The sequence below is a fragment of the Hyperolius riggenbachi genome, chromosome 1, assembly GCF_040937935.1.
Source record: "Hyperolius riggenbachi isolate aHypRig1 chromosome 1, aHypRig1.pri, whole genome shotgun sequence".
Lineage (NCBI taxonomy): Eukaryota > Metazoa > Chordata > Amphibia > Anura > Hyperoliidae > Hyperolius > Hyperolius riggenbachi.
The window spans coordinates 590,354,859-590,367,648 of NC_090646.1; the positions used below are offsets into that span (position 1 = coordinate 590,354,859).

At 45.1% G+C, this 12,790-nt stretch overlaps 1 long non-coding RNA gene across 1 annotated transcript in view; it reads left to right on the forward strand.

Annotated features, from left to right (window-relative positions):
* Positions 1-12,790, forward strand: part of LOC137527946 (uncharacterized) — an 83,628-nt gene that overhangs the window by 3,112 nt on the left and 67,726 nt on the right. The gene's annotated exons all lie outside the window — the stretch shown is intronic.

A 12,790-nucleotide genomic window follows, 5' to 3' on the forward strand; every position in this document is an offset into this window, starting at 1 on the left:
CCTGGCTTTACTGGGGGCACCTATACCTGGCTATACTGTGGGAGGCTATAATGAGGGCACCTATACATCGCTATACTGGGGACGAGTACCTATATCTGGCTATCTGTACTGGTGGCACCTGGCGGTGAGCTTTTTGCGCCGAAACCACCTGCTTCGGTACCTATACCTGGGGTGGGGAGGCCCATCCAAATTTTTGCAGGGGGGCCCAGTGATTTCTAGTTAGGCCCCTGGTCAGAAACATCTAATCTACGTGTTTGTTCAGAGTCTATGGCTAAAAGTATTAGAGGCAGAGGATCAGCAGGACAGACAGGCCATATGTATTGTTTAAAATGAATTAAATAGGGCCTACTCCATATCCCTCTCACTTCAGGTGTGCTTTATAGCAGCCCTGAAGTGAGGAAACTGACCTAAGTAGAGGAAATGCTTTGAATACCATAGTGCCTTCCCGGTTCTCAGTCCATCCTATCATTCCTGCGCCGTCCTTGGCAAGGGATTTATACTTTTTCTGCCCCTAGACCAAGTATGTTGTGTCTCCCCTTTCTTGTTCTGCAGCGCCCCTCTCATTCCATGTGCAGCCCCTCTTCCATGCGTATTGTCCATGGACAGCAACCCCTTTTTCATGTGTTTCTCTCCATTTTCAGCCTCCTCTTTCATATGTAGCAACCCTCTTAGGCTGCACCTGCCCAAGGCCATGGCCTTTGTAGCCTTTCCAGAAATCCAGCCCTGGACCGCGGTTGAAGTTATTTGACCTGCTAGGTCTTCGGTACTCTACAAGCCACCTTCAGAACTGCTCATGTCCCCCGAGTAGTTTCTATGATGAGCACATCCATGCTGCGCGTGCGCTACCCTGGGCTCACACGTGCACAGTAGGGATGCACTTGTCTTTGGAACTACTCAGGAACACTAGTAGATCCAAAGGCTACCCAAGGAGTGCTGAAAAACTAGACAAGACAAATACCATTTATATTGTGCTTTTCTCCTAGCGGATTCAAAGGTACAGCCACTAGGACACAATCTATGGGCAGTAGCAGTGTTAGGGAGTCTAGCCCAAGGACTCCTTGCTGAATAGGTGCTGGCTTACTGAACAGGAAGAGCCGAGATTTTAACCAAGGTCTCCTGTGTCAGAGGCAGAGCCCTTCAAGGGAACCTAAACTGAGAGGAATATAGATGTTTTCTTTTAGACAATACCAGTTGCTTGTCAGTCCTGCTGATCTCTTTGGGTACAGAAGTGGCTGAATCACACACCTGAAACAAGCATGCAGCTAATCCAGTCTGACATCAGTCAGAGCACCTGATCTACATGCTTGTTAGGCCGCTGTGGCTAAAAGTATTAGAGACACAGGATCAGCAGGAGAGTCAGGCAACTGGTATTATTTTAACCACTTAAGTACCAGCAGTCTCTGCCCCTTAAAGAGAAACTCCGACCAAGAACTGAACTTTATCCCAATCAGTAGCTGATACCCCTTTTACATGAGAAATCTATTCCTTTTCACAACCAGACCATCAGGGGGCGCTGTATGGCTGATATTGTGGTGAAACTCCTCCCACAAAGAAATTCTGAGTACTACTCTTGGCAGTTTCCTGTCTGTGAACGCTGTTGCATTGTGGGAAATAGCTATTTACCAGGGGCGTAGGAATAGGCCCTGCAGCCCCTGCGCCCGTTTTGTGGGTGCTGGAGGGGTGGCAGCATGAGGGGAAAGCCTTGCCCACAGTCGGCGGGGAGAGGGGTAGTTCCCCCCTCTCCCTCACCTCGGGGCTCTCCCCTCTGCGCTCCCCTCCAGCTCGTAAGTGTCTGTGGGGCTGTGGTGGGCAGCGAGCGGCGGGCAGATACATACCTGCTTCCGTGCGTTCCATCGGAGACTTCTCCCTCTAGCGGCTGACGTCACTTCCGGAAGTGACGTCAGCCGCTAGAGGGAGAAGTCTCCGATGGAACGCACGGAAGCAGGTATGTATCTGCCCGCCGCTCGCTGCCCACCACAGCCCCACAGACACTTACGAGCTGGAGGGGAGCGCCCCGAGGTGAGGGAGAGGGGGGAACTACCCCTCTCCCCGCCGACTGTGGGCAAGGCTTTCCCCTCATGCTGCCACCCCTCCAGCACCCACAAAACGGCCGCGAGCGGGCCCCGGGGGGGGGGGGGGGGCCCGCTCAGAAAATCTGCAGGGGGGCCCGGTGGGGCCTAGTTACGCCCCTGCTATTTACATCTGTTTCCAACTGCCAAAAAAGCATGCAGCAGCTAAATCACCTGCCAACAGTAAAAATGGCACCATGTAATAAATGTCAGAATGTAAATCAGGGATTTAAAAGATTTTACAATGGGCAAACACTGACTAAATCATTTATACATAATTATTGTAAAAATGAAGCACTTTTTTATTACATTATTTTCACTAGAGTTCCTCTTTAAGGACCAGAGACCGCTGGTACCAGAAATGGCGGAACACTGAAGGATAACGACGAATCACTGCACACACCCGCTGCAATCGCCGTCACCGCTGCACGTCGGGATCCTGGGCCACCCACTCTGCCGTCTCTATGACGGCAGAGTTCCTGTGAGCCGGTCAGGAGCCACTTTCATTGGCTCCTGACCCTGTCTTTCAATGTAAGCCAATGGGAGTTGCTTACATTGAAAGACAGGGCCAGGAGCCAATGAAATTTCCTGACCGGCTCACAGGGCTCTGTCATCATAGAGACAGGCAGAGCAAGTGAGCTGCGGCGAGAGACGGTGGGAAAGTGGCGGGACCGATGAAAATGGCAGATGCGCGCAGCGGCGGTTGATTGAAATCTATGCCCTGGTGGCCAGATAGCCATCAAAACAGGGCTTAGATTTCAATCATCAAGGTTCGGAAGTAGTTAAAAGGAAAAATCCATATCCTTCTCAGTTTAGATTCCCTTTAAAAACTTGGATGAAAGGTTCCTTATACGAAGCAATTCAGCAGAGATCTAGTGGTAGGGATCTTTGGTTCCAGCAGGTGGTGCTGTAGCACAAGTTTATGAAATGAAAAATTGTCACTTATGATTCATATATTAAAGCAGTCTAAAGACCAGAGCCCTGTAGCATTCATCCTATTTCCAAGCAGAGTAACTAGTGCTACTACATTTACCATAGGATATCAGAACTGTCTTTCAGCTGTGAATGTTAATGCTTATTTTAGGTATAGATGTATAACATATAGCAGAGGAAGTTTACCTGTGCTTTTTCTAATATCTGAAATGCAGAGAGACAGATATTATGTGTGTTTCAGGGGCGTAGCAATATGGTATGCTGAGGTTGCAACCGCATCGGGGTCCTTGGGCCAGAGGGGCCCCATAGGGCTCTCCTTGAACTTCAGTATTAGCTCTCTATTGGTCCTGTCACTGTGCTCATAATAATCATTTCTATAGATACTTTGAATAGCGGTAATCATTAACAAACTGCTCCCCACCCCCTTCTTGCACCTCTGACACTGTAGTTGCCATTGGCAGGTTTTGGTGCACAATGTGTATCAATATTTATGTATAGAGTGCTTGGGGGGCCACAATGTAAAACTTGGATCGGGGCCCACAGCTCCTAAGCTACACCACTGGTGTGTTTTATAAGTATGGCATTAAAAAAGAGCTCCAGGGTGAAACAGGGCTCATTTCCACTTAGTGTAAAATCGCAATGCGAATTTTCACATTAAGCCCGTTTCCACTACATGCCGTGTGATTGTCGCACGACATCCAAACTGCAGTCAATGTGTTAATCAATGAAAAGGTTTCCATTGACGCAAATTTCCAGTTGCGATAAGATGCGATGCGGCTAAATTTACGGGTCTCATAGGGATTGTATTGGGCCGGAAGTACATGCGGTTAGTGCATTAATGAACGTAAGGCTACATTTCCACTGTAGCATTGCAGTTTCACATCAGGAATTTGCTATTTTTCTGAAAATGAAAAAAAAAGCACCGTATTTTACATCACATTGCGATTTTTAGCAATGGCCCTAATTTACATGTTCTGCCTGGTAACAACATGACAAGTTCCTTTTTACGGGAAGAAAACGGATGCGGTGGGAATGGGATACAGAAAAAATATGGCATGCTGCAAACTCCTGCACCACGCATCTGTTTCTCACGTTAGACGCTAAAGAAAGCTTGCATAAAAAGCGCATACAGGAAAAACATGTAAAATATAATGTTCTAATGGAAATAGACCCATCATTGTCCTAAATGTACATTTTTCGCATTTTAGACGCAAATGTTTGCACGTGTTTTCCCATCTAACATGTCTCTTCCTGTTTCCTGTGCAGTCACAGTGATATCATGTTGCTACAGAAATTTAACATCGGATGCAAAAATTTGCATTAAAAATGCACATACAAACGCATGCATTTTCCAATTCACATTTAATTTGCATGTGCGAATTCGGATGTGAAACGCACAGTATACTAATGGAAATAGGCCCATATTACTAGCAATTACACACAATGGGCTTGATTGGGGAACGGCTGCCTAACCCCCGTTAAAGTGAACCTCCAGACTAAAAATCTACTCAGCAGCACTGAAAAGGCTTGGTGTTTCTTTAACCATTTCACAGCATCAGAACTTTGTTTTTCTTACCTAAGCCTCATTTTTAGCTGCACAGAGGAAAACTGCCCAGGCATTTTCCCCCTGATGCTGTGCAAAGCATGATGGGATTTTTGATGTTGTGGTTCTCCTTCTGCTGTTTTGGCGCAAATTTGTTTTTTGAAATTTTGAATTTGAGATTTGAAGCCTAGCGCGCGCAGCTGGGAGAGGTGATCAGGACACAGTTGGAAGTGTATCTCATGCTCCCTGTCACCTCCTTTCAACTAAAAAGATGGCTGTCCCCATGAAAAAGATGGCTGCTCCCATGAAATTACAAACATTTGCCTGTTCTTTTAAAACAGGGTGGGTAAGAGATTATATTACCTATCTATTTTAATTAACATAACTAATGTAACTTAATGACAGTATGGTTGTTTAGGCTGAAGTTCCCCTTTAAGGACCAGGCGATTTTGCATGGGGGGGGGGCACGTTTGGGGGTCAGACAGCTGGATCCCCAGTGTTGCTGGGTAGGTGTGCGGTTCCCTGTGTGGCCAGGTTCCCCCCTGTAGCCAGCATCTCAACTCACCTCCCAGGCTCCAGCGATGAGCAGCTGTGGACCCCTCCGCTCTCCCCGGCATCCCCGCTCGTACTGCCGTTCAGTTCTGGGTTGCGGCTTGATGATGTCATCAAGCGGGACCCGACACTTAATGCAGAGCAAGCGGGGATGCCGACGAAAGCGGAGGGGAGCGCCGATCGCCGGGGAACGTAAGGAAGGTGAGTGGATCCTCTTCTTTCCTCCCCTACCGCCACATCAATAAACAGTGATCACTATGATCCGCCGGCGATCATAGTGATCACGTGATCAGTAGCCATACATGATGGCTTCTGATCACTGAGGGGAGAGGTCAGCTGTCATATGACAGCTTAACCCCCCCTCTCGAGGGCGCACGATTGCGTCGGGAGCGGAAACGGCGGTTGGCGTAGATCCTACGCCACATCAGGCTAGAACAGGTTAATGAGAGTGTTATAATGCCCTGCGCACGCTATGCAGCCATAGCATGCGCAGTGAAATTACGCTGTGCTCTGATACTGTAGAGGGCACTTCGCTACCCTTAACGAGTGCTCCACTAAACCCACCTGGAGCCAGGCGGGTTCAGTAGCTTCAAAGTACTTGACAGGCAGCCTACAGGGCCAATCAAAGTGCAGGAATCTCGTACTTTGAAGCTATTGGACCCGCCGGGCTCTGGGCGGGTTCAGTGGAGCGAGTTAAGTGTAGCGAGGCGTCTTTTACAATATCTGAGCCCAGCGTAATTTCCCTGCGCACGTTATGGCTGCATAACGTGTGCAACACATTCTAACACTCTCTGCTCTCATTAAGCTGTGCTGCTGTAATCAAGCCCATTGCCACTCTAATCTCCTTTCCTGCTAATTGGTAATATTCAGCAGCAGGGCTTCTTTCAGAGGCTCTTGGCACATGTCTAATGCAGAGGCTGGTCTAATGACAAACAAATGTGTATGGCCTGAGACCCACTAAGAATCACTGCAGCGCTTTAAAATCGCTGCAGCGCTGTGTGCAGCCATTCCTAGGGCATTTGCGACAGCAATTACCCGACGTTTTGAAGCGATGTACATTAACATGTACAGCGCTTCCAATTTGCGATTTGCAGGTTTTTAAAAAAATTCAACTTTATTATACTTACCAGGTGTCCTTCTTCGGTCCATAGCCCCGGCCCCTAAAGGAAGAGGTCATAGGTGTTTCTCTATGACCAATCAGAGAAGCGCCTTGGATCTCTTCCTGTAGGGGGCGGGGCTACAGACAGAAGAAGGAAATTCAGAGACCTGGTAAGTATATAAAAGTTGTATTTAAAGAGAACCTGTACTGAGTAAAAATATTTTAAATAAACACATGAGGTAACTTCAAATTAACATTGCATAGTTACCTTGCCATCAGTTCCTCTCAGAAGCTCACCTTTTTCTTCTGACAATAATCCCTTCCAGTTCTGACAATATTTTGTCAGATCTGAAATATATCAGTTGTTGTCAGTAAAATATCAGTTGCTGTCAGTTATAGCTGAGAGGAAAACTGATGTACCAGGTAATGTTCATGTTTCCCTATGGCTCAAGTGGGCGACGTTACAGTTTAACTGTGTGCTGACAAGAAAGCTGTTATGGGTAATGGCCATTTTCAAAATGGAGGACGGAAATCTCCCTTGATCACAGTGAACAAACAGGACGCGGGACAGGAGAAAGACACTGAGGAGTAGACTACATGGAAGGTAAGTATGACTTGTGTATGCTTATTTTGACTTTTAATTTTCAGTTCAGGTTTTCTTTAAAGCTATTTGCTAGTGCCCCCAAAGAGCTGCATAACCACTTTGATAAATACTTTGCATTGAGCGCAAATGCTGCATGTCCTACGATTGCAATTACCCCTAATCCCAATCGCCCTAGTTGTTTCCTACCCTAAGAGATTCCTGGACAATTTCATCCAGATACAGAAGTCAGCAACATTTCTACTCATTAGCACAGACTGCGTTACAAGTGCCTCTATATTGGTCATGTGACCAGCTACCAGGATAGGCCAGAGATTTCTTGTTTTGTTTTTCCCCACAGCTGAAGGTATGTTTTTAAACTCTAGATTGGTTCTAATCCTACATGTTTCACCAGGATTATTCAGATAGTCCACACTTTTTTATCTTTTTTAATGCGATACTGAAAACCTATTATATGTTCGTATTTATTAACCAACATATAATGCAGCGCTGGACAATAAATACATACAATGATACAAAGCATGACAGATGTAACAAGGTTATACAACAACATAGGACAAAGCTATGCAAGGCAAACGGGGTGCAAGATACATGATCATGTGATTTTGGGCTGGTTAGGTAGGCCCAGTAATACAAATACAAGGCGGTCATGGGAAAGCAGACCACAATTATGTAGTATACACTAAGGAAGGGAGGGCCCTGCCAAAGGCTTAAAGAGACTCCGTAACAAAAATTGCATCCTGTTTTTTATCATCCTACAAGTTCCAAAAGCTATTCTAATGTGTTCTGGCTTACTGCAGCATGTTCTACTATCACCATCTCTGTAATAAATCAACTTATCTCTCTCTTGTCAGACTTGTCAGGCCTGTGTCTGGAAGGCTGCCAAGTTCTTCAGTGTTGTGGTTCTGTGATGCATCTCCCCCCTCCAGGACCCTCTCTGCACACTGCCTGTGTGTTATTTAGATTAGTGCAGCTTCTCTCTGCTCTATTATCTTTTACAAGCTGGATAAATCCTCCTCTGAGCTGGCTGGGCTTTCACATACTGAGGAATTACATACAGGCAGAGCTGTCTGCACTCTGCAGGAAGAAACAGCCTGACACTTCAGTGGAAGATAGCTGCAGGGGGAAAGAAACACACAAATGATCTCTTGAGATTCAAAAGGAAGGGTGTATACAGCCTACTTGTGTATGAATGTATTTTCTATGTGTGGACATACTGTACATCAACCTACTTCCTGTTTTGGTGGCCATTTTGTTTGTTTATAAACAAACTTTTTAAAACTGTTTTTAACCACTTTTAATGCGGCGAGGAGCGGCGAAATTGTGACAGAGGGTAATAGGAGATGTCCCCTAACGCACTGGTATGTTTACTTTTGTGCGATTTTAACAATACAGATTCTCTTTAAACTCTAAGGGGAACCTTAGTGCATCATATGACAATTAGTAAAGCAAGGCTTCACTTCTGGAGTGCTTTAATCATGGCTCTGCAGAGCAAAGCCACAGTATATAATAACATTGTGCTTGATTTATCCTGTTCACAGGATTCATATTCAAAGATAAGAACTCCAATACATTAATTAATAATTAACAATAATCTAAATCAAAATGTTTATGCTTCTATAAGCAAAAGCTGAATTATTATATATAAATACATGTTCACCACTTCAAGCGGCATGCGGTTTACATTAAATTTGCATGCAAGCTAGAATTATAGCATCTCATTGACTGACTGGCTTCATAGTTGAATCACTTTGTAACAGCAAAACAGAATATTGCCTTCTGAAAACCGTCTTAAAGAGAATCTGTACTGTCCAATTTGTACAATAAAAACATATCGAGTCACTGTGATCTCCTGGATCCCTCTTTGCCGTTTCCGCCACTCCCCAACGTGATCCTGGCTTTTAATTGCCAGTTTTAGGCAGTGTTTACAAGCAAAAAACATGGCCGCTAACCAGGAAGTGATGTTTGTGTATGTATATATATATATATATATATATATATATATATATATATATATTCACTATGTAATAAAAACTTGTAGTATACTGCAACTACTTTAGCATGATATATATATATAGCATCTCATGCTAAAGTAGTTGCAGTATACTACAAGTTTTTATTACATAGTGAATTATCTGCACTCCAGTCTGGGATTCTCACAGTTTCTTAGCATGTGACAGGCAGCTCCCACCCCCCTCAGCCTCACAAACTGCATCACACAGACAAGCTGAAACTGAGAGCAGTCTGTGAGGAGTAAACAAAGCACACAGAGCCTGGAGGGGGTGTGCAGGGGGCGTGCATAACTTGTATTCATTACAACAGAGGCAGACCATTCCTCTCAGCGTCAACAAAGCTTGACAAAGAAAAGAAGATTAGATATATTACAGGGACAGTGCATCTAGAAAAGGCTGCAGTAATCCAGAGCACATTAGAACAGGTATAGGAATTTATAGAATAGAAGAAATAAGGCTGACAATTTTGTTACAGAGTCTCTTTAAAACAGAAGGTATTTGCGATTATTCAGGTTGGAGTGAGCAGATATAACGTCTCCCACAATGCATCACGGCTGAACATGCAAATTATTTTTTGTTGTCCCTGAAAGCCAAAACACGTCCAGAACCGCTGGAATGCAGTTAAGTATCAGCTTGTTAATATCACAGAGCCACACTAATCCAACATGCGTATAGACTGTTTCATACTGGGTGATCCTCATCAGTGCATGGCATGGGTTAATATTCAATATGGGTCTATGGGGTAGGACTTGCCCAGCAAGCTCATGGCGAAGCAGAGCTCCTAGGAGTGTGTAAGGGGCTACAAAGGACGCAGTCGGAGTTATGATTCATCTTGAGCTTACTGGCACATCATTGCATTCCTGTGGATCTGGAGATGTGTGTAGCCATCAGGGACAACACATGGACAGTTTGCATATTCAGCAGTGATGCATTGTGGAACACCTAAAATGCTTACTCCAACCTGAATAATCACAAATACTTTCTTTTTTAAGAAGGCAAAATAAAGGTATTTTTATTTATCTATCCATATCTCTCATGAGTAGGAAGTGGAGTTAAGCACTAAATAAATAAAAATGATGACTGGATATCAGGGGCAGCCCTGGGTGGGTGCTTATTGTACTATAGCATCCCCCAGCAGCTCCTTTGCACCCCCAGTGCACCCCCAGGAAGTGTGGGGTGGCTTGGTAGACAGAGGAGGCAGGACTGCAGCAGCCAGCCCAGTGAGAGGGAGTCACTCGCCTCTCCACTCACCTCCAGCGGCAAAGCTTCCTCCTCCCCTCCGTCATCAACTGCCCCTGTGTATCTGTCTCTAAAGCCAGCGTTTCCTATCATGTGATTCCTTGGTAACGTGCCGGCGAGTCACATGATAGGAAACACAGGCTGCAGAGACAGGTACACAGTGGCAGATGATGACAGAGGGGAAAAGGAAACTTCAGCTCTAGAGGCGAGCGTAGAGGCGAGTGATTAGTGGTGCTGCTCAGGGGGGGGGGGGGGAACCATCTGGCCACCTATACCACAAGGGGGAGAAGGAAACATCTGGCCATCTATACAACAAGGGAGGGGGGAAGCATCTAGCCACCTTTATGACAAGGGGGAGGGTTGAAGCATCTGGCACCCTACACAACAAGGGGGAGAGGGAAGCAGCAGGCCTCCTATACTACAAGGTAGGGGGGGAGGGGGAAGCATCTGGCCATCTATACAACAAGGGAGGGGGGAAGCATCTAGCCACCTTTATGTCAATGGGGGAGGGGTAAGCATCTGGCCACCTACACTACAAGGGGGGGGAGCATCTGGCCATCTATACAACAAGGGAGGGGGGAAGCATCTAGCTACCTATACTACAAAGGGGGGGGGGGAGCATCTGGCCACTTGTACCTCAAGGGGGAGGAGGGGGGAAGCATCTGGCCACCTACAGTATACTACAAGGGGGTAGGTGGTAAGCATCTGGCCACCTATACTACAAAGGGGGAAGTGGGAAGGATTTCTGGCCTCCTATACTACAAGTGCAGAATTTTACAGAGTACATAGTCATGCCACAGGCTGTCCTCAGATGAGCTCACAATCTAATCTCTGCTGCCTGCCTTGACTTGACAGACAGCCTATTGGGACAATCAGAGTTCAGAGATCAGGTCCTTTACTGTGACTGACCCGCTGATGCTCAGGGCGGGAGGAGTGGAGCCACATTATGTTGTTAGTGTTCGCTATGCTGCACTTCAGCAGCATAGTGTGCGCTGAGTGCCCGCTCCCCGATTACGCACGCTACGCTGCCAATAGCACGCATAGGGTATGTAATATGCTTTATAATGCCATAATTAGAGAATTGTTAAACATTTCTTGTTTTATTAACACGTTTATTAACAAGTTTTGATTGAACATGAACAATTTCCAAAAACATAATGTAGACATAATAACGTACACACATAGAAGTACAAAACATGTTGTATCAAGAAATTGTACATTTATCCATTATACAGTGTGCAGGCTCAAAAGTACACTTAAAGGCAAAAGTACACTTAAAGAGGAACTATCAAAGAAACTGTAATTCGGTAAACCCCACATACATCTACAGCTTTCAGCCAGCAACAATAGAAGCCTTTTCAGAAGTCTCATCACAGCCTGTATGAAAAAAAAAAACCTTGTGTATCACCGTTTTTTACCAATCTGTACTATGTAGATAGGTTCCACTTCTCTGTCACTACTCACAGATGAATGGTTTACTGTTTGTTTCTACCCTGCTCACACACACACTGCTCTCTCACAGATCACATGAGAACAGATGAGAGAATTTTCAGCTACAGAGAAAGGATCTGGAGAGAAGGACCTGTACTTTTTCCTGTATTTACATGCCCCCCCCCCCCCCCATTAAGAATGAGATCTTCCTGCTCTTCATGTCTGTGAACTCTGTTTACTTTACAATGCATGAGGCAGACACATAAGCAGCTGTTAAGTTATTTACATACTTTGTCATGCTATATTTCTGCTTTCTATCATTCTGAACACATTTTACTGACATGATTACAGCCAGTGAGGATTGTTTCTGTATGCTGGATGTGCTGGGCACAGTCCTCCATTATAATGCCCACAGTGAAAACTGTTCTCTGTAAATGTCTTATTTTCTTCTCATAAAAAATGAAAAGATGAAAAAAAATCCTTTGTATTGCTATTTGCTGGTAATTACTGGAAATATATGTGGCATTTAGAATTGTAGTTAACTTTGATAGTTGTCCTTTAACTACCTCTATCACCATCTATAATTCTGATGCCAGTCCTCAAATGAGATATCGTGGTTCGGATAAGTTATATAAGAGTAGGTCTATATCTGACACATGTCATACTACTACTAATATTATTTCAATCCACTGCAATACAGAGAGGACCTTGTACAGGAATGTTAAAAATTTGTGAAATAACAGCATTGCAGTTTGAAGGAACGTATAAGGCAGCATTGCCAAATCATGTAAACTGAGTACAGGAACTAAACATCATGAAACAAAAACAAAATTATATGATAAAAGAAAGAAAATCAAACAAACGAGCAAAAGTGAGCTTTACATACTCCCTGAAATGTAATAAATCTTGTAAATAAGTACCTAGTAAAAGTATAAGGCCCAGTGCACACCAAAACCGCTAGCAGATCGTCAAAACGCTAGTGGTTTTGGGAGCAGAGAGCAGATATTTGGCCGGGTGCACACCAAGCGGATTTTGTATGCGATCCACCAGCCGCATCAGCCAGTGAAAACACTTGGCTATTGTATTTCAATGTGTGGGGCACACCGGCGGTTTGAGGTTTTTTAGCAAACCGCAAACGCGCAGCAGGAGGCGCGTTTGCGGCTTGTCAAAAACCTCAAACCGCCGGTGTGCACCATCCCATTGCAATACATTAGCCAAGCATTTTTCCAGGCGGATGCGGCCCGGCGGATCGCTCCAAAAACCGCTCGGTGTGCACTGGGCCTAAGTCACATTTTACTAATAGAAATAAAT